This window comes from Stegodyphus dumicola, chromosome 6 (assembly GCF_044657685.1).
Source record: "Stegodyphus dumicola isolate Sdum_Otavi_A_Nest chromosome 6, ASM4465768v1".
In the NCBI taxonomy this organism is placed as follows: domain Eukaryota; kingdom Metazoa; phylum Arthropoda; class Arachnida; order Araneae; family Eresidae; genus Stegodyphus; species Stegodyphus dumicola.
Window position 1 is genome coordinate 66,735,412 of NC_140773.1, and position 23,766 is coordinate 66,759,177.

Here is a 23,766-nt window from a genome sequence, read left to right on the forward strand (position 1 = left end):
AAGTCTTTCCAAATGACTGGAAAATAGCTTTTGTCATCCCCATTGTTAAACCAGGAAAAGACCCTACTAATCCGTCGAATTACCGTCCCATCGCCCTTACTAGCTGCCTCTGCAAACTCTTTGAAAAGATGGTCAACACTCGTCTGGTTTATTATTTAGAGACAAATAACTGTATCTCCCCTTATCAGAACGGCTTTAGAAAAGGATGAGCAACTATCAATAATATCCTACTCTTAGAAACAGGTATCCGTAGAGCGTTCGTTAGAAGAAATCATTATGTTTCCATTTTCTTTGATATAGAGAAAGCCTATGATACCACCTGGAGATACGGCATCCTTCGTGACCTAGATAACAATGGTTTACGAGGAAACATGCCGATATTCATCAAACATTTCCTACAGGATCGGAAGTTTCATGTGAAGATAGGCGATACACTTTCTGACATGTTCCATCAAGAAGAGGGCGTTCCGCAAGGAAGTGTATTAAGTGTTACATTATTTAGTATAAAAATTAATTCTGTTTTAAAACAACTGCCTCTAGCAGTCCAGGGTATGCTCTATGTCGATGACCTGCAAGTCAGTTGCCAGGGAGAAGACCTGAAAGACATCGAATGTAAATTGCAGACATCTCTCAATAGAATTGTTAAATGGTCACAGGAAAATGGTTTTAGATTCTCTACTCAAAAGACTGTGTGTGTACATTTCTGTCGAAAGAAAATTCTTCACCCTGACCCCGAACTTTATCTGCAAGATGTGTTGATTCCTGTAGAAAAGGAAATAAAATTCCTAGGAATGATATTTGACCATAAGCTTACGTTCCTCCCCCATATTACATATCTAAAAAAGAAATGTTTAAAAACTATGAATATTCTGAACGTACTGTCAAATACTTCTTGGGGTGCTGATCGAAGCTCAGTGCTTCTTATATATAGAGCTCTCATTCGTTCGAAACTAGATTATGGATGAATCATTTATGGGTCGGCAAGGCCTTCAGTATTAGCCAAACTTGATCCGATACATCACCATGCACTTCGGATATGCACTGGTGCCTTTAGAACTTCTCCAGTGGAAAGCTTACATGTGGAAAGTAACGAGACCTCCCTGCGGTTAAGACGTGAAAATCTTTGTCTTAAGCATTATTTCAAAGTCTTATCACAAACCGAAAATTCTACACGGTCAATATTGCTTAATGACCAATACTCCCGTTTATATCAGGCACGACCATCATGTGTCCCATCTTTCGGCTTGCGGATGAGTGCTCTGGTGGAGTATAATTTATCTAATATAGATATACAGATGGAGGATTTTTTTGGAATTCCTCCCTGGGAGGATAGGAGAATCCATTCTCTGGATACTTTTCGACACTGGAATAAATCACAAACTAATGAAATCATCTACAAGCAGATTTTTTTTCAACATAGAAACAAATATAGGAAATATATCCCTCTATATACAGACGGATCAAAATCCCAGGATCATGTTGGCGCTGCTTTCGTCACAGAAAAAACAATAGTAGGGGTTCGATTACATACAGTTTGCTCTGTGCTTACTTCTGAGCTTACTGCAATCCATCTGGCTTTGACTTACCTTTGAAAACAAAAGTACACAAAATTTATTATCTACACAGATTCCATGAGTGCCTTAATGTCATTGAAAAATCACGCTCAATGTACTCATCCAGTTGCAATCAGAATCCTAAAGTTGAATCATTCTTTAAAAATTCGGGGATACCAGATTCTATATTCGTGGATCCCTGGACACGTTGCCATTAAGGGGAATGAATTGGCAGATATTGCAGCTAAAACTGCAACCACAATGTACAATCTTCAGATTCCACTAGCAGACATCAAAGGGTTTGTCAAAAGCAAAATCCTCAGCAAATGGCAGAAGCAATGGGATGACAGAATATGTAACAAGCTGAGAAATGTAAAACCCACCATTGGATACTGGCCATGTATGGTTAATTAGAAAGGAAGATGTCCTCTTGACTCAACTGAGAATTGGCCATTGTCGCCTGACCCATGAATATCTTCTGAAGGGAGAAGAGAATCCCAGCTGCCCAAACTGCAACGCAGATCTGACAGTTCATCATATCTTGGTGGAATGCCAGAGTTTTAATTATTTTCGCCAAAAACATTTTAATAGTTCAGAACTGGACTTAAAAAATTTAATTGGAAAAGCACATCATCGTAATTTGTTTCTGTTTTTAAAAGATATTGGCTTTTATAATAGATTTTAACCTGTTTTTTATGAGCTCTTATAGACTGTAATCTGTCTCTTACCTAAGCTGGAAGTTTTTACAAATGACTAATTGCATTGTTACCATTTGTCTGGCGCAGATAACCTTGACAAGTTTTGTGCCAAATTACAATAATCCAATCCAATCCTACCTCCATGGCAAAACCAAGGGGGTCGCTAACCACCAGCCGACATCAGAAGTGCCTCTAAGGTATGTATTCACAAGGCGTCTACCAGGAAGTTGGCAGAAATAGTTTCTTCTTCCTTTCCGCCCTCCAAAGTCTCCAGACAAGGTCAAAGACCCGACCAGCTCTTTCGGTTACGCAGGCCTCCAATTTTCTACGATTTTTCGGGAACAACACATTCCACTCTCTAGCCTCATCACCATTTACCAGGTATTCCTCCTGAAAACCTCACTTTTCATCCCCCATCATTCGCTGTATTACAAGCTAAAATCATACAAATTGCTAGCCTCTCAGTCAAGTCCTATTTCTACTGGACAAGATGTTTCCTCAATATTTTAGCCAGACAAAGTTATTTTGAAGGGAAAAAAACCCTTTCAAATGGAAGAAAAAAAAACTTTCCAGAAAATCTCTGGAATTTAGACATAACTTACAGCTTTAGATAAAAAAACATACTTTCAGACATTTTTAAGCATCAAATAATCTCTATTACATAAAATTTTGGTACTTTTCCGTTTCGCCGGCGCAAATCTCGCCAAGCAGACTTTATTGGCGACAACATACGGTATACATATAAAAAATATTAAAAAATGTTAGTTCTTAAGAATTTTTTATTTTGAAGGCATAAGCATTTTAAAATCGTTCAAAATTTTGTAAAAAGTCAATAAGTAAAGACAATAAATTTGTAAAAAGACAGTAATTTAAGAATTTACTATGCTTTTATGGTTCAACATCCTGATTCGCCGGTTCATATCACATGACCCCAGTGATCTCATCTTACGTAAACTATGTTACAAAAGTCTAATTCTCTCAGTAATTATCTGCATTAATTTCAAGTTCAATCTTAATTTGTAATGCAAGTTTAAATGAAAGAAATATTTAAATTCGTAAGATTTAAGTAATTATTACTCAGAAATTACTATTTCTTACTCAGAAATTATATAAAACCGCAGTGCTTTACTTCGCTAGTGCATTCTCTTTAGAAATGATGAATTTAACCCTTGACTTTGCCTTTTCTATATTTTCGGTTTCGTAAGCAGTGTGATTGCACCATAATTGACTTAATTACCGCGAATGGCCTTAGGGCATAAAATTAACCTCTCTGGTAAAATTTCTATCTAATTGTATGCCAGTAGTGAAGAAACAATCAATCTAATAAGAAATGATTGTTTTGAAAATGAGGCGCGAAAGGTTACCAGCGACGACATGCCGTTTGGAGTCAGTTGTACCATTATTGGCGACTTTATTGCTTGCGCCGGTAAAACGGAAAAGTACCAAAATTTTTACTAAGTGGCAAACTGTCGAAAAATGCTAGCTGAACCAGAAAATAAAGATTCATAAATTTTACAGGAAGGAGAGGAAAAATTTAAACACATTTTAAATTTGCAAAATAGTTAAATTTAACTTTAATTAATAAACCTTGAGGGTCATATCAAACTAATAAAAAATTAAAATCAAAAGACTAAAACTAAAAAAATTTAAATAAAGTTTTCAACCAGAAATTAGATTAATCATTACCAGTTGCCAAATTTGAGTAACACAATTACAGCTAACATCAAAACTTTCAGTTAAACCACTTTAAATAAAAACTAATTATAAAAATAAAATATCAGTAAGCTAATAGTTACACAACAATGCTAGTGTCTAGTCCATTTTAATACTTATTAATTATGCGAAAACAAAACTGCGTTACAAATTATGTTTTTTTTTTTTTTTTTTTTTTTTTTTTTTTTTTTGTTTGTTTTGATGTTTGGCATTAGCAATAAATAATAAAAGTTTTTTGTATCATATAAAACAGTAAGATATATATATATATATATACGAGACATCAACTCAAGTGTAGTAAAGATAGTCTTCTCATTTAGCAAAATTATTTTTCTATTTAAGTTTATTGTTAAGAGTAATAAGTTATGAAATGATCGATTATTTATCTTAAAGTTCCTGACAAATCAGTAATTAAACATTTAAGCTATTACAAGTTATAGAAGCGAACTTGCAGACATTTAAGAAATTTTTTGTACAAATTTTACAAAAAGTGTTCTGGTTTTAGAAACTTACACGCACGTGCCTTTCCATTTTCCATAAAGGTGTCGAAACTCATGCCGGTTTTAAGATTTATCTCCAAATCTAAAGGACGTATTCTTGACAGACATTTGATTTACCGTTAAATTCATCCTCTTTATTACATTAAATTTAGAATCTTAAGCTGGGTTCTGTGGTAATCATTTAATCCAAAGGCAGCTCTGAAAACTTTCTCTGGAGAAATGTTTGTTCTGCTGCTGTTTGTATCGTAGAGAGATTAACTCGTAGCAGTCGCACGCTTTCCCATATCCGATTAAAATGCTGTACGGTTTTCATGATAGGTCTTGGAAATAACGTTTTCTAGAAGCTAAATTTAGCCTCTCATTTCAGTTAGTTGTTGATTATTCGATTTTAATTGCGACACAACAGGATTACTTAATGGTCTCTATTTAAGATTTTATAATTATATCAAGATTTAAAATAGTTTCAATTCCGATAAGAGATTCTTTGTCCAAAAAGTCACTTCTTAACAAATTAAGACAAGGAATTACATAAAGAATCCTTATCCGAATACAAAATACCCTTATTTAAAAACCCTTATAGCTTTATATATGTATTTAAGAATCCTTATATCTTTATAAATATTTAAAAAGATAATTTGGGACTTAATTTTTAAATTAAAGAGCCTACCTGTAGCTGAGCTGTGAAACCGCTTAACGTTGGTGGTTCGACCCAGGATTAAATTCCAACAAAGCGAAGTTTACAAGTAACTTTTTGAAATATTTAGTGTTTCTTCACGTGTGTAAATTTAGTATGAGCCAATTTCTTTTAAAGAGTCTCCCATGAAGACAAACTAATCCATAGACAGAAGGCCGTCACGTACTTTGCCTTAATTCAAATAATCTTAATCTGTATTAATGGATTTAGAGACATTTGCGTTCAAACCGGACACCAGAGACTCTTGCGCACACGGAAGATTTATTGATGGATAGGTAATAGTAGTTTGTATAGTTTAGTAGCACTTCTACAAAAAAAAAAAAAAAAAAGAAAAGAAATCCTGATTATCTTTCTATATCTTAGAACAGCGACTTAAATTATTATTCTTTTTATAAAATTTTAATCTTCTGGACTGCATAAATATAAATTTTAATAAAATATTTATATTATGTATATTATCGTTTAAAGAATGGTGTGGTGGTGTATTTAATTTAATTATGGCAAAGCACACTGGAGCTATCTGCCTAAGGGGAGGGATGCCTTCGTGGAGGACTTTCTAAGGGAAACTGACTTGTATACACGTTACACATGGGGAAAACCACGAAAACGGCCATGCAGCCAGCCCGTTCGCGGGATTCAAACCTCGGACAGAACTACCAGTGTTCAGCGACTTTACCGCTCGGCCGCTGGTGGGCCGTTTAAAGAATGTTAGATACCTTAAGGAGTCAGGTACTTATAAAATGCTAAAATATCCTAAGATACAAGACATTATAAAGTTTATAATATCTTAATAACTTGTTTATGAGAAATTTGTATACTTATTTCTATATCCTAAATAATGTAATTGCTACTTTACTTTATATTCCAAATATTTAAATAAAATACCTTTTTACCATAAACATTGTAATGTGTATTTCGCAAAACATTACATAAGCAAATCAGTATTTTAAGCTTCTCCCCCCGAAACAGAAATTTACACTTAAAAATGACCTACGTTAAAAGTGATAGAATTATATTTTCTTATAAAGCAAGACTTTTTGGTTTTTTATTTTTTATTTTTATTTAATTTTGTTTTCGTAACTCCAAAATCAATTACCTTTTTAATATGTTTAAAGGTCATTTCTAAACTTTTTAGGAGAGAGGTGTAGTAGTTGCTCATTTGAAACTTACCAGGTTTTATAGATTTATATAGTTGGTTAAATTCTTTTAAATTTTAACCAATAGTTTCGGAGGAATCTTTGCATGCAAAAATAAAATCATAGTTATGTGAAATCTTAACTTAGATGTAACTTAGATTCAAAACTTCTAATAATAAGCTGACATTTTATTTTAAAATAATACTTGCATCTTGAGTTGCTTTCTCCGCAACTTTGTTCATCCCTTTTTCTCTATTCAATCAAAAAAAGGGCAAGTATTTTCTTTTCAGATCGTTGTGTTATTCCTCATTTGAATGAAACGCTTCATATATTATTGTAAAAACTTAATGTTTTCTTTCGTTGTTAATATATTTCTATCAAAATCACTTGGCAGTTATAATCAGAGAAAGGGGTGATGTGAAAACCAGAAACAAATGCTTTGTTTACTTTCCGAGGAGAGGGAAAGAAAAGAAGTGCTCTTTACATCACAAAAAAGTTTAAAATTTTTAAGGTGTAGTGATATATTTTCTTGAATAGAAAAGAAAGATCAAAACGTTTTTGGTGATAAATAATGGTAATTCATAACTGTCAAATTACGACATGCATACTCATTGTTAATTTATTCAAAACAATTTTCTATCGCTCAAATTTTTTAATAGTTTTAATAGATGTAAATGTAAAAGATATAAATGTATAATTGTGGCTTCTAGAAGATCTAATTGAGATTTTTTAGTAATCTTGACTTTTAACAAACGGCTCCAAGTGAGGTAAATTTTGGCCATATCTGCTATAAGCTTATCAAAAGGCAGATAGTTCTTATAGTCTTCTTGATAATTGATTCAACAAGCTTATAAAAATGTTACTTTCTTTCGTGTGATATATTTTTCTTAATTCAATTAAAATATAAATGGTTATCTACGGTGCTATAAGTATGCAAATTAAAAAATTTATTTCCAAATATGTGATTGTGTATTTATTTAATGTTACTTAGGAATAAGTAACTGGCGGAGTAAGGAGTTTTAATAAAGTTAAAAGTACCAGCTAAAATTAGAAGAATAAAAGTGTAAGGAATTATATATCATATAAGATAGCCCAAATGGTTTTTATCAGAAAATTTGTTAATTAAGATGATTTATTTTTATGTATACATAGGCATAATTTATGTTTAATATGTTAAATAAAAAGAAATTTCTGAAAATTAGTTACATTTTAATCTATATTTTATAAGGTCCTGAAATAAACCTTGCACGAAGGAGCTTCGTACCTACGGGCCGGCCCTGTGTTGTGCCTTCGACCAACGGTTACGAAAATGAAGTCCGTGTAATGAATTTTATCGATATGGTGGTAAATAATTGCCTTGAAAAATTATTTTTTTCTAAGCATTCACTACTCTTTCATACAGTATTTTTGTAGCTTGTCTAGAACTCCATATCTTTTAATATTTTCAGTATCATTGTGCCAAGAACATTTCCTCGACTCCGTGTTTCAATAACTAAAACATTGTAAACCAAATAATAGTGGGATTAGGGTTCCGAAATGACGTTCAAGAAGGTGGGATTAGTGACAGCCCTTCTTTTATTTGGATTGAAATAAAGATTACGCACGAAATGCGATTTCTTAGTATTTGTCAATCAAACAAATGTAAGTAAAGCTTTTAACTACAAAAACAAACATTCAGGATAGCAAATCAGTAGCTCAATGCTCAGCTTTAATTTTTCCTTTCCTATAGTTTCACACAGCAACACATGTTTTTTGTTTCCTGAAATGTTGAAATGGGTTTAGCATCGGTACGGATTGTTGCCTCAGTCACTGAACTCTTTTCTGACATTTCCGTCAATATAATCCCTACAACGCTACGAAAGTCTGTTTGCTGTAAAAATTTATTTAAATGCGGCGAAGAGTGAGATTTTCCAACATCTAAAGTATTGATACGCAGTAAATGAAGAACTTTTCTTTGTGTATTAAAACATTAATTCGCTTTATAAACATTCAAAATTTAATTTGTCGTATTTTAGCTAGAAAATTAAATAAAATTTATACAATTACAATTGCTTTGTTAAAATATACTTATAAATTTAAAAATTGCAAAATTTTTCTTTTAATATATAATTTTTTTTTAAATGCAAATGTGATTTCTTTAACTCTTTGAAATAAAAGCATTCTAGTTAAGTGTACGTAAGTCCATGTCTGAAACTAAACTAAACTAAACTCGGCGGCACAAACAGGCCTTACGGAGCCATGCCCGGCAGTTCCCTGTAGCAACCATGCAAGAAATTTTAAATTAAATGTTAACTGTTTGTCTTTTTCATGTATAGCAGTGCTGCAACTAAACTCTGGACTTTTTTCCCAAGTGAAGTGAACTGATTCTTGTCAGTTAGTCTTCCTCGTGCCTATTCTGTTATCGCTAGCGTACAGAAACGCGGCGTGATATGTTTTGGTAGCATGCTCTTTTCTTTCGCTATGTAATTGTAAATAAATGTGATTAATTGAATAAGTTTAGCTTATTTGTGAATATGCAGAACCAACCTGCCGTAGCCCTAATATCTGCTTTCTAGACCGTGGGCCCCAGGTGCTTGTGCATATTGCCTGAACAAGTGGTCAGCTTGTCGCAGAACCCCCGGTACTTAGTCCCCAAGCGAACTTGGCACTCATTTTATCCACCCTTTCAAGGGATGAAAGGCCAAGTCAACCTTGCCTAGCCCGGGGATCGAAACCTGGGCCTGTGGTGCTGCTACGCGACGAGTTAGTCATTGCGCCACTGGGCCTTTCACGTCTATGTCTGATGTTTTTTAATGTGAAATCATTTTATAAGCTGCGAGCTACTGAAAATGTTTTGTTAAGTAAAACTGAGACACATTAAAGTCATTTTAGTTTTCCGATTTCTTTCCACATGTCTTGAAAACTAATTTGATTAAAATTTGCAAAAACAAAAAGCAATGTTTATAAATAAGAAATTAAACGACAAAAAGGATTCTAATCTGAAAATTCCAGACTACAGTTCTAAGTGCTTCATGTCTTACAGTTTTGGGGACATCCGCTGCCGGGCTTGTCATACTCTGATCCTATTTGACTATACATTTAGTAACTTGGCTGCAATGTTGTGAATCGTATTAATTTTTGGAGGCAAAATTTATGAGTTTAATACCACGGAAATATCTTTCACCACAGATCGTCTCATTTTCTTTCTAAATCTCTGCCATGTTATATCATAAGAAAAGAAGAAAGTCATATCGCTAATACCAGGATCACTTTGAAATGTTTCAGCTATAGCTTAAATTAAACCTGCCGAATGAAGCGTACTGAAAGCTCTCTCGTCAGTTCCGTTTTCCTTTATTCAAGTTTTAATCTACGGTGCATAAATTCCACTTGTTGCCATAAATTATGGTCTGCGGACATAAAGAGTTCTATGTAACATGAGTTTTCTCTTTAAATATTTCAAGCAATGTTCAGTATGACCGCCACAAATTTTCAATACATAACTCTCTCAGTCCATGCCCACACCCAACACTAAGCTTCAATTCCTGCGCAAGAGCTTACGAAACAGATGACTTCAGTCTTTTTAATTAGCCAATATCGAAACTGATCATAATTGAAGTATTATTTAAGTGCTCTCTGATTACCCGCGTCTCACACCAAGAAGTCGCGAACAGGATGGAGATTTTTTAGACAAAAGATTTTTCTTCTACAGCAGAGGCTCAACAATTTCTTTTAAGAATAAGCAATCAGTGAGAAAATAAAAAACATCAGCAATAAAACATTTATCATTTTAGAAATTCCTGATATATTTTTTATGTCTGTTATCCACATGTACTCAGCGATAAGTTTTCGCTAAAAAAAAAAAGGTCGGAGAATTATATAAATTCTGGCATCGAGTTAAACCTCGATTTTACACATCCACCAAAACAAATGTGTGCCACTCGGATTGCCACATAAATACTTTTTTGCAATATCCTGAGTTTCCACACAACTATTTTCCAACATACTGCATTGCATCATGAATACTCCTTCGTGAATTTCGATTGATATCAGAAAGTGCTATTATTTAAGAACAACGTAACACTGAAAGTCATTTTTATGATGTTTACAATCAAACATTTTTAACCATTACTTGGATAATTAATTACTTCACTCCAATTATTCTGCTTCCTTTAAAAGCGGAAAATTTAACTTAATCATACCACTTTGAGCTTGTACTTTTATTTTGCCATTATTTGTTTTTGTCAAGCCCATTTTGCTTCCAAATTTTACTTATAAGCTCCGATAACATTTTAGACAAAAGCTGTAATCGGAGTTCCTTTATTCCCTTGCTTTCCATATATGAACAGTAGCCTTTTGCAACACTAGTTTCAGAAATTTACAGGGTGAATTTGAACAAGTGGTAAAAACTTTAGGGGGTGATAGAAGGCAGCTATACGAGCAATATTTGTCAATTTAAAGAATTAATGCAAGAATGAGAGGAGATACTTCGGAAAACATTTTATTAACAGAACATGCTCATAGAAATTGCACAAAAGACCTTACGCCAGCTTTAATGAAGGTTTCATACCTGTGGAATTGGGACTGAAGCACATTTGCGAAGACACCGAGCATTTCCCGAATATCGCAGGCAACAGCGGCGATCCTGGAGACTAGATCCATATTGGTTTTAATGGGCACTCGTAGATTAGGCTTTTCATATGGTCCCACAGAAAAAATTCCAAACACGAGAGATCCAGTGATCTTGGTGGCCAAGCTATGGGATAAGCTTGACAGTCCATTGCCCTGGAAATCTCGTGGCACTGTAGCGGATGTATTCAGTTATACATAAATCTGAAAAAAATTCTTGAACATATTTACTCTTGTGCGCGGAAATATTTTAGTTTGGTGTACCCGAGTTAACTCGGTTGAATAATCAAGGAGTTAAATAATTAATGTTGAGCCTGTAGAATGTCGCAGTTTAACTGAAATGATGCTAATTATGCAGAGCATCCTAAATGTAAGTACTTATTTTTTACACATCGGATACTTTAAAAAAAGAGTCAAATCTCTTAAAGTTTATCAGTTTTAAAATAGTCGAGAAGTATTAAAAGTATACTACATTTTATTTTTGTATATAGTAAGTGTTAGAAATCCAAAATTTTCATTTTGTTTTACATTCTTTCCCAGAATTCTTAAATAATGAATACATTTGTTTGAATTTGTTTTGAGAATTGGTTTATCGAAGGAGCAAAATTAAATGGAGTTGTGATGCTTCTTTGGCGAAATGAAGCAACTCCAATGATGGAACACAGCAATAACTTTTATTTAACACTAAAAAAAAATGGCGACATACAAAAAAAAAAGAGAAAACATATTCTAACATTTAAAAATAAATTACATTCTTCCTGCGAGAGTCGCACGAGGCACTCGAGTCTGGTTTCAAATATTGCCATTCACAAATACCTTAATGTTCATCTATTTAAATTATTTAAACTACAAGATTTTAATATTATTTAAAGCTGTTACAACCTCTCCCCCAACGGAGAGACTTTTACCGAAGGGAAAAGTTCTGCAAATTTCGAAAGTTTATAAGCTCGGCTTGCTCAATTGCTAAAGAGAAAAGATAACTTCTCTCATAATTTTCCAAATTTTCAGGCCGAAAATTTTAAATTTTAAACAAATATTTTTACACCACATTTAAATAGAAAATGGACAGTGTTCAAATTAGTCTTCCTTTTTTTTCTTGACGGCGCCTAGATCCCTTCCATGTTGGACCAGTTCCTCGGCTATAATTCACAGCAAAGCCTTTCCTCAGTTCATCTGTGCCTTTCGGATAATATTCAATTGTCATTTGTTTTCGACTATTGTTTTCTTCGTCTATTAGTAGCGGCTTTGATATTAAATCAAAAGCCGAAAGATGATGATAACGCTGCATTGCAAAATGATTCTCAATATTAATTTCTTTATCGTTTTTCAAATTTTCGTGAACATCTCCCACGTTTAATTCTGGTGAATTAACTTCTTCAAATACATCTCTGGATGCTTTATTTTCTTCCTTCATCTGTTCCAAGATCTGCTCTTCAGCTATTTTTCTTTTCCTTTGAGCTCTAGAAGAAATGGCATTAAAATGGTATCACTAAGTTTACGTTCAAGTGATAAACTAATAAAATAAGGCAATTTAATATCAACAGGAAGTAATAATCTGGTATCACTCATATTACGTTCAGTGATGAACTAATAAAATAAGGCAATTCAATATCAACAGGAAGTAATAACCTGGTATCGCTAATATTGCGTTCAGTGATGAACTAATAAAATAAAGCAATTCAATATTAACAGGAAGTAATAATCTGGTATCACTAATATTATGTTCAGTGATGAACTAATAAAATAAAGCAATTCTATATGAACAGGAAGTAATAATCTGGTATCACTAATATTATGTTCAGTGATGAACTTACAAAATAAAAATACGCACGATTATTCGATCTCGGTTGGTGCCTCCAAAATAATTATGACTGTGATGCTTCTTTGGCGAAATGAAGCAACTCCAATGATGGAACACAGCAATAACTTTTATTTAACACTCAAAAAAATGGCGACATACAAAAAAAAAGAGAAAACATATTCTAACATTTAAAAATAAATTACATTCTTCGTGCGAGAGTCGCATGAGGCACTCGAGTCTGGTTTCAAATATTGCCATTCACAAATACCTTAATGTTCATCTATTTAAATTATTTAAACTACAAGATTTTAATATTATTTAAAGCTGTTACAGAGTAAAAGAAAAGTTTCGAATAAAATTTAATAAACCCGGATCAACAGAAAAAAACTATTCGTGAACTTGTGAAGACGGCTAAGAGAAGATACTAGCAAGACTGTACAAATCCTAACTGAGCCAACAGCTTCGATTAAGAATGTCATATTGTGACTCAACATGTCTAAGACAACAGTTTACAGAGATTTGCGTTCAGAAAAGAAAGGCATTTCTTAATTTTACACCTTCAATTCCTGCATTCTCTTCATAAAAAAGCTTATCCAAATCGAGCAGCAAGGTGAGCAAAATTTGTAGGAACAAAATTTGAAAAGAAAACATATTGGATAAAATTTTATTTAATGATGAGGCGCTTTCCGCTAAATAAACTGTGTGACGTCTGTTAGATCAATCGACACAGGCAGACGTATCTGAACAAATAAATCACGAACTGAAGTTATGTAATGAGAAAAGAATCTTACTGATCTTAATATGGGACCCGTAAAATTTATAAATCTCTCTTTTCATTGCTGCTTTTTATGAATCTATCTTTACTTTAAAATCACAATTGAATAGAAAAAATAGATTTCTTTTCTAAATAAAAAAATCTATCAAGATGGATAATTTAACCCGAAACTAAGTAAGTAAACTAAGTAAAAATTATGTAACACCCTGCACATACAAAAAACAGATTTTACAGACAGTCGCGTTTGGACAAATCAAACACCAACTGAAGTCATGTAATGGGAAAAGAACCGTACTAAAGTTAACAGGGAACTCGTAAGATTTGTAAATCTCTTTCTTTCTTTCAATTGTTTCTGTTAGCATAAATTTAGGTATTTTGCATAATGAAACTCGAAAGGCATACGAAACGAACGTGCGCCAAGGTATATAATGGCGAGAAAAGAAAGTAAAGTTCGTGTGCAATGTAGTATATTTGATTTTCACCCTAGCTTCTTGTACCTGACCAAAAGGTCTAATGCAGTTAGTGCCTTCTCTTTTCAGGTACGGTGTCCAAAGTATGTTCCTGTTGCTGTTTTCTCTTTTCTTATTGCCTAAAATAGGTAAGCCTGATATTTAGGACTGATGAAGATTCTATGTAAGTTATCCTTTTCAATACTTCAGTGTTTTAATGTCCGTGAAGATTATTACTTTTGTTATGCTTAGATTAAGCAGAATTATCCTATTTTATTAAATAAAGATTTCGTAGTTAAACTAACTTTTTGACTTATGATTCTTTAATTCTGTGCTTGAGGAAACGTACTCATTACGCCTTCAGTGCTAATGCACAACCAACAAAAGATTATGAGACTGATTAAGTTAATAAGCTTGAGAAAATTGCCTTGTAGAAATGCTTCTAAAAAATTGAAATGTTGTAATATTCCAGGGGCATAAAGTGTTAAAACTCTTTGTTGAAAATACTAGTTACAAAGTTTATAAGAATAATTGTAACAAATAATAATGTCTATTCTAAAAGAATCAATTTGTATAGAAAAGTTAACAGATGAAAATTATTCAGTGTGGAAATTTAAAATAGAACAACTTCTAATAAAAGAAGGTTTAGATGATGTTGTATTCGAAGAAAAACCGGAAACTGTAACTGATATTTGGTTTAAGAATGATCGTAAAGCTTTAATATATTTAAACATTTCGGATTCGCAAATTATTCATGTTTTGCATAGTAAATCTGCAAAAGAAGTTTGGCAGAAGTTAAATGTGTCCATGAACGTGTAAATTTAACAAATAAGTTATTTCTTCTTAGAAAACTATATTCCTTGAGATATAATGAAAGTTCTAAAATGCAGGAACATATCAAAGGAGTACTAGAATTGGCTGAAAAGCTGCGTAGTATAGGTGAAGAAGTTAAAGAAAATAACTTAATAGCAATATTACTATGTTCTTTACCAAATTCATAAAACTCCTTAATAAGTGCAATAGAAAGTATATCGGAAGCTGAATTGTCCCTAGAATATGTTAAAAACAAACTAATAGATGAGTATTGTAGACGTGTGGAAACTAAGAAATTTCAAAAATACGATTCAGTTGCTTTAAAAAGTAAAACCGAAAATAAACCAAAGTATGTTACACAATTTTGTACTTATTGTAAGAGAAATAACCATACGATAAATGACTGTTTTCATTTAAAACGCAACGCTAGAACTTCCCCGAAAACAGATGTAAATAATAGCAAAGTAAGATATTATTCTCAAAATTATAAAAGTAATGCATGCCAAATAGCAAATACGCAAAGTGTAGAAAACATAACAAAACTTAAAGAAAATAAGTATTTTAAAAGTATTGAAACTGAAAATACACAGATTCAGTTTAATCAAGTTTTAAAAGTGGAAAATAAACATGAAAACACGCAAACGCAAGAATGGGTTATCGACTCGGGAGCCTCAACTCATATGACGAGTGATAATAAATTTTTCTCTCAATTAAATGACTCTAATAAACAAATAGTAACTGTAGCCAATGGTGCTAAATTAAATTCTTATGGTGTTGGTGAAGGCTATTTTAAAGTTCAAAACTTAAAGGGTCAGGTTACACAAATAAAATTGGAAAATGTATTGTATGTACCAGGTTTAGATAGTAATTTACTTTCTGTTCAATCTGTTACCAATAAAGGTTGCATTGTTACATTTGATAGTAATAAGTGTTACATAAAGCGTAACAATATACTCGTAGCCGACGGCAACGCTCAGCAAGGTTTATATAAATTGATCGTAAACCCAATTGATGAGAAAGTATACTTAGCTAATAATCTTTCATTTTCAAATACGAACTGTATACTAAAATGGCATCAAAGATTAGGCCACAGAAATATAGATGCCATAAAAACACTTGAGAAAAATGATTTGGCAGACGGCATTAAACTTGGCAAATGCACTCATAGTGTGGAATGTTCTACTTGTGTAAAAACGAAACTAAATGAAACACCTTATCACAAAACTAGTTTTAGATCTAAAAATACACTGGATTTAGTGCACACAGATGTGTGTGGGCCAATTGAAGTCAACAGCTTAGGAGGGAAAAGATATTTCGTAACTTTCATTGATGACTATTCGCGTTATACTCAAATTTATTTTATTACTTCAAAAGATGAAGTATTCGACAAACGTAAACAGTATGTTGCATCGACAACAAATAAATTTAGAAAGAAAATAAAGGTTCTCAGATGCGACAACGGTACAGAATACTGTAACGAAAGTACTGAAAAATATTTAAAGAAACTATGTATTTTTCATGAAACTTCGATTCCTTATTGTCCGGCAAAGAACGGCGTCGCAGAAAGGAAAAATCGCTCTTTAATAGAAATGACAAAAGCTATGCTAATAAACTCTAAATTACCGAAAGTGTTCTGGGCCGAAGCAGCAGCTACTGCTGCATATCTTCAAAATAGGTTACCAACTAAAGCCACAGATAGAACACCGTATGAATTGTGGAATGGTAGAAAACCAAACTTAAGTCACTTACGAGTATTTGGCTGTAAAGCATTTTATTAAGTGAACAAACAAAAACGGCGTAAATTCGACAACAGAGCTGAAGAAGGAATATTCGTAGGACACGATTTACGAAGTAAGGGATACAGGATTTATGTAGGTGGAAGGTGTATTGGTGTATTTAATTATGGCAAAGCACACGAGGGCTATCTGCCTAAGGAGAGGGATGCCTTTCGTGGGGGACTTTCTAAGGGAAACTGGCTCGTATACACGTTACACATGGGGAAAACCACGAAAACGCCCATGCAGCCAGCCCGTTCGCGGGATTCAAACCTCGGACCGAACTACCAGTGTTCAGCTACTTTACCGCTAGGCCGCTGGTGGGCCATGTAGGTGGAAGGAAAATAATAGTAAGTAGAACTGTTAAATATTCAGAAAAAACGTCTTTATCTGACAAACATGCAGAAAATAATGCTGAAGATTTAGAATTAATTCACTTCAATAACTCGCAAGAAGATGAAGATAATAATGAAGAAACATCTCTTGGCGATGATTTTACAAAAGATTCACAAAGTTCTGAAGAGTTAATTAAATGTGAAGAAAATGTAGAAAGAAGGGTTTCTAGCAGATCAACCAAAGGGGTCCCACCGGAAAGATTCTCTTATAAAGCAGAAGAGGAAGAATCAGTCTTGCCTAAAAATAAAGATTCGGAAAGCTTTGAAGAAATTCTAAACTTACCAAAACGTGAACAAGAAGCTTGGATCAAGGCTATGCAAGAAGTAATACATTCTCTAAAAGAAAATGAAACCTATACACTTACAGAATTACCACCAGGAAAACATGCAGTAGGCAGCAAATGGGTGTTTAAGACAAAATATGATGAAACTGGTAAAAATATAAAATACAAAGCACGCTTAGTAGCCAAAGGATTTACTCAAAAATACGGCAGTGATTATGATGAAACATTTTCACCAGTAGTGAAACACACTACGATAAGAGTTTTCTTAGCATGGGCAGCGTATAATAATGCCAAGGTACATCAACTAGATGTTAAAACAGCTTTTTTGTATGGCAACTTAAATGAAGAAATATATATGGAACAACCAGAAGGATTCGTGGTTCCGAAAGAAAGACATAAAGTTTGTAAATTACAGAAATCGATTTATGGTCTCAAACAAGCAGCTAGGTGCTGGAATGTAGAAATTGAAAATACACTGAAGAATCTGGGGTTCAGTCAAAGCAAAGCAGATCCGTGTCTTTTCACAAAAGTGGTTCGTGATAAAAGAATTAATTTAATAGTGTATGTTGATGACATCCTAATAAGTTCTACAGAAGAAGAACTAATTCTTCAAACAATTAATGATTTAAAGAAACGTTACCAAATAACGCATCTTGGTGAAGCTAAATATTTCTTAGGCATGGAAATAAATCTCAAGGAAGACGGAAGTTATCTCTTATCACAGAAAAATAAAATAAATCAACTTGTTAAGCAATTTCAACTTGAAGAAGCGAAACTCGCCAGCACACCAATGGAAACAAACTATTATAACCTAAACAAGGAAGAAAATCTCCTAACTTCAAATGATAAATTTCGCCAAGCTATTGGAAGTATCTTGTATATATCGTCTATCACAAGACCAGATATCACAGCTTCAACTCGCATACTCAGCAGAAGGTGTAATAATTCATGTCAAAAGGACTGGAATGCTGTTAAAAGAATCATTAGATACTTAAACACGACAAAGTATATATCCTTACAAATTTCGTCGAGGGAAGAACCTAATATTACGGTTTATTCAGATGCTGATTGGGGACAAGATATTGAAGATAGAAAATCTACATCAGGAAGTGTTATTTTATTAGGAAAAAACTGTATTTCGTGGTTTTCAAGAAAACAAACTTGTTTCTTTATCCTCGGCAGAAGCTGAATATGTTGCACTATCGCAAGCTACGCAAGAACTATTATGGCTATTAAAATTAAAAGAAGATTTCAATCTACCCCAAAATCTACCGATAAAGGTATTTTAAGATAATCAGTCTACTATAAGATTTGTAGAATCTGAAAAATTCAGTTCGCGCACAAAACATATTGATACAAAAGTTCATCATATACGCGACTTGAATAACAAAGGAATAGTAAAACTTGCTTATCTTTCAACAGAGCAAATGGTTGCTGATATTATGACTAAACCAATTCCTAAAGCTAAATTTCAGTTTTGCAGGAATGAATTGCAATTGATGAGTTTCATTAGCAAAACAGGGGCAATGTTAGCATAAATTTAGGTATTTTGCATAATGAAACTCGAAAGGCATACGAAACGAACGTGCGCCAAGGTATATAATGGCGAGAAAAGAAAGTAAAGTTCGTGTGCAATGTAGTATATTTAATTTTCACCCTAGCTTCTTGTACCTGGCCAAAAGGTCTAATGCAGTTAGTGCCTTCTCTTTTCAGGTACGGTGTCCAAAGTATGTTCCTGTTGCTGTTTTCTCTTTTCTTATTGCCTAAAATAGGTAAGCCTGATATTTAGGACTGATGAAGATTCTATGTAAGTTATCCTTTTCAATACTTCAATGGCCCACCAGCGGCCGAGCGGTAAAGTCGCTGAACACTGGTAGTTCGGTCCGAGGTTCGAATCCCGCGAACGGGCTGGCTGCATGGGCGTTTTCGTGGTTTTCCCCATGTGTAACGTGTATACGAGCCAGTTTCCCTTAGAAAGTCCTCCACGAAAGGCATCCCTCCCTTTAGGCAGATAGCCCTCGAGGCTTTGCTATAATCACACACACACACACACACACAATACTTCAGTGTTTTAATGTCCGTGAAGATTATTACTTTTGTTATGCTTAAGTTAAGCAGAATTATCCTATTTTATTAAATAAAGATTTCGTAGTTAAATTAACTTTTTGACTTAAGATTCTTTAATTCTGGGCTTGAGGAAACGTACTCATTACGCCTTCAGCGCTAATGCACAACCAACAGTTTCTTTTTATCAGTCTTTAGATTTATCACATCTGAAATGCAAAAATAGATTTCTTTTTCTAAATAAAAAAAATATCAAAGTAGCTTATTAATTCTGGAACTCTAAATGAAAATTACGAAACACTCTGTACATACAAAAATAAATTTTATTATACTATATTAGCCCATCTTAAATATGATAAAATTTAAGAAACTTGAGATTTTTTTAAAGTGTTATAGGTATTTGCTTTTGGGACATTCTATGCAAATTTAGAAACAAAGTTAGCCCGTTTTTTGTTCATAATATTTTTAAAACTCGTTTTAGTGATTTTTAATTCTACTTGTAAAACGAACTTGCAGTTATTTTAAAACAGTATATATAGATATATAGACAGATATAAATGAATAAAATATGTTTTTATTTCTTCAAATGAATATTCAGTTCATATAGAAAAATCTTAAAGAGATAATTTTACTTTTAATGTTAAATATTTTAAAATCTGCTTTAGAAATCATCTCGCTCACTGCACGCTATTAGTTAATCCGAGAGCGACTGTTTTCAAGATTTGATTTCATATGCTACCGTATTAGTGACTTAGAACATCTAGTTTCCATAATTAATGACATTGCAACTGCATTAGTTAGAGCGGAAAATGTTCCTCCGTTGACAATTTTAATCGAGTATATTTAATAATTCTGACGTGACAGTAATCGGTGTAATGTAATTAAATGATTTAATCGCAACACTGAGTTAAACAGAGAAGCAGGAACCCACATTTGAAGCGACCATTGAGGTCACTTAGGATTTGCATCGTTCTGTAAGCACTGAACACATGGTAGGTGGTTTCGTCAAAACTGCTGTCGCCCGCATACCGAATGCTTGGAACAGATGGTGACCCAGAAGTTCAAATAAAATTAGGTTAAACAAATTGGGCTTTGTGTCATCTTTCATTACAGTCTGACGTGCTCAGGGTTGACGTGCAAATGAATTGACAATATGAAGTATATTCTAATAAACCGAATGCTACGAATATTATTAAAAGGATAAGATGGGGGGGGGTTCTTCTAGTTTTAGTCTGCTCTAATATACATCTACTACAACTACACAGTTATCAGAAACTTTCCAATTTCAAGGCATACGACATAGCCTGTGTTATTGAAATTTTAATGATACACGTTGTCAGAGTTATTTGTAGAAGCTATATAGCGTTTCATTCACACTTCTTAGGCTGCAGGGCTTAAAAAAGTTTGGGAATTACTGTGTAATACTATTCTCGTGACTTCTGCATCGACTGCGGACAACATTTTGTACTATAACATTAATAGGTAATTGTCATTTAAATTGCTTCAGTAGGTCCGTCTACACAAAGCGAAAGTGTTTCTTGGCGATGCGATAGTTATCCTTGTAAACTTATTGCCTGACAGCAGATAGTCTACACAGGGTGATTTTGCTCTGAAGTTGCTCAGAGATATAAGCCAATCAGAGAGGTTAATATATGAGCTGTGTTATCTATTTTACAGACCACTTCTATCACATCGAAATATTTAGGGGGAAATCCGATAGTAAATATTCTTTATATAGTCTATACTTAGTTATTCTTATCTGTATCTTCTCGGCATCTGTGAATATAGTATAGAATCGGCAAAGATTCATCTGATGATAAGTAACTGGCATTCAGATATGCAAATGGATAACTAACTGGAATCCAGATAAACAACTGGATAAGTTAAATTTACTTAATAATATCAAGATAAATATAAATAAAAGAAATCATGCGAAACAATAATAAAAAATAATAAAACAGCAAAATGAAACTGAACACTCCTATATAGCTCCTGATGAACGTAAGTAATTTCATTGGTTGTTGCCAATTAAGTCGCCAGCAATTTTGTACCGCGCCTTCCTCACAATCGTTAATCCAGTCATTGCCGTATGCGACAATATGTCTCCCTGCGTTATACGGATTAGTATGTCTCCCTGCGTAGACAGATTCCGTCGCCCGGAAGATGCTTATTCAGAAATATGTTGCATTGTAAAAGGGTATTAAGAGACCTAAACACATGGAATCCACAAACCTGAGATCAGGTCTTTAAAGAAGATATTCCGTAAAATTCCATTGTCTTATATATAAAGTGTTCGGGATTAATAAAAATGCGTAAACACTAATAGAAAATTCAACTCTTAAAATATTTGTCTGAAATTCCCTGTATAGTTAAGTAGGAACAAGAGATTAAATAATTCTCCTTTCAAAATTTATGTACAATTTTATATTACGTATCATGAAAGCGTGGAGTGCCACTGATAAATTTATAAAATGAATAACTTATGCTTTTAACAATGCAGTTAAATTACTCGACTTCATTATCGAAGAGCTCACGCTTTTATTATTCGAGATATAAAATTATAGAATAATTTTGTAAAACGAATTATTCAGTCACCTGTTCCTATTAAACTATGTAATAAATTTTCCTACTTTTTAGCTCATTCATTATGTTATGTACTTTAAAATGAAAGCTTATTATACGTTTTTCTTATATTATTTCCTCTTTTTAATCTTATTAACACGTTATCAATCAGGAATAAAAATCACTCTGTGTACTTCCAATAAATCTGTTATGCCAAATGGTAAAAAATCAGTTTCGCCCAAAAATCAAATATTACGTTAAAATCTCATATAAACTTCATTCAAAAGTTTTTTTCCTCCGTATCCGATGGTGCGAGCAGAACAAATGAGTGTTTCATTTGGTTCATTAAACAAAGTTGTGCAAAAAACTCGTTTCAGCAATGTGCTTCAGAAATGTAATTCAAATTTTGAACAATTACTGCACCTTATTGTATTGTCTTCCACATTACGTGCGCGTACAAATTTTAGATCGATAGCTTATCAGCGAATAGTTTAAGAACAGATAGAAAAACCTTTGACCATAGTGAAAACCCTCAGGTAGTTAAATGAATGTTTATAAATGCACAGCTAGTGTTCTAGAAATTCTAGAAAGTTCCTTAAATGATATTTATCACTCTTATTTTAAAAGAAGGTAAAGAGTTTGTTTTAGAATCTCTAAAACTTTCCATGAAACATTTTTGGATGTCAGAATTTTGAAGTCCGATAAAAGTGTACAATATTAATAATGTACAGCAATGTTAATATTAATGTACAGCAATGTTAATATTAATGTACAGCAATAAAATTGAGAAAAATCAGTTTTTGAAAAGAATTATTGACATAAATGAGTATAAATTTATGAAACTAAAAAAAATTAATGACGCAATAAGTTTCATTGGAAATGATTTTAAACGGTAATCCATACTGTTGTTTATGAGACGAATGGGAAGTGAAGAATAATGATATATCGGCATTATAACCTTGCAACTGAAGAAGCGGTTTCCCTCTTCTGTTTTATGTGGTAGCATATTTTTCTTTTCTTATTTTTAATGTAGAAAATTGGCAATTAATACTTTTTTACCATTGTTATTTTAAAACAGGGTGAAGAGTTTGTTTTATAATCTGTGACAATTTCAAAATTTTGTAAGGATAAATTTTTATAGATGTTGAAAGCTTAGAACCATGAACATCTAGTCAAACTAATTGAGCGATTTCCGAAAAAACGTCAAAAAAAACTGAAATTACAACTTTTATGCAGTTCTCATTTAAGCTATTTTTTCGTTCTGTGTGATGATGCAAACAGTAAATTTATGAAATTTTAAATTTCTTCATTAAACAATATTTGAAAAATCGTTTCCCCATTTATTAACTAAAGTGAATTTTGAAAAATCCCTTCACTGCATTATATTGTCCTCCATAGTGTGTATACAAATTTAAGCTCTGTAGCTTATTAGAAAGTAGTTTAAAAATCGATGACAATTTTTGACCATGCCTATAACACTATGGGTGAATTAAATAGAAGCTTATAAAAAAGGACAAGTAATTAATAATCATTTTTCCATGAACAGGCAAACGAATGAAATTAATGAAAAAAGAAAATTATTTTTAGAACACACATAAAATATTAGAGAAATCTATGTATTCCGTTTACTATATTTACTGCAGTATTCCTTAAAATGGCTGGTGTGTAGGATAGAAACACGATATTTTCTTTAAGTACTATTTCCATAAATTTTACACAGCTGCATTATTATATGACGCCGAAAACAATTAATATATACAAGAAATAGAAATACTAAAAAAAGGAAAAATTAAACAAAAGTATCTAATCACTGTAAATAAGTGTAATACTTGAAGTACAACTTGATTTGGAAGCATAAACTTAATTTTGCTTATGTTAAATATAAATTTTTTACACAAACTAATTTTTTGAAATAAAATTCAAACATGTATTATAAAACTAGTATCGAC

At 32.8% G+C, this 23,766-nt stretch overlaps 1 protein-coding gene across 2 annotated transcripts in view; it reads left to right on the top strand.

Moving 5' to 3' along the window:
- The first annotated feature begins 18,944 nt into the window (after positions 1–18,944).
- The window catches only part of LOC118198684 (ras-related protein Rap1-like), a 117,171-nt gene continuing 112,349 nt past the window's right edge, over positions 18,945–23,766 (top strand). Inside the window, exon 1 of one of the 2 annotated variants that reach the window (XM_085818461.1) lies at positions 18,945–18,963. The gene's annotated coding sequence lies outside the window, so the exon portion shown is untranslated. The other variant, XM_085818460.1, reaches the window with a different exon arrangement.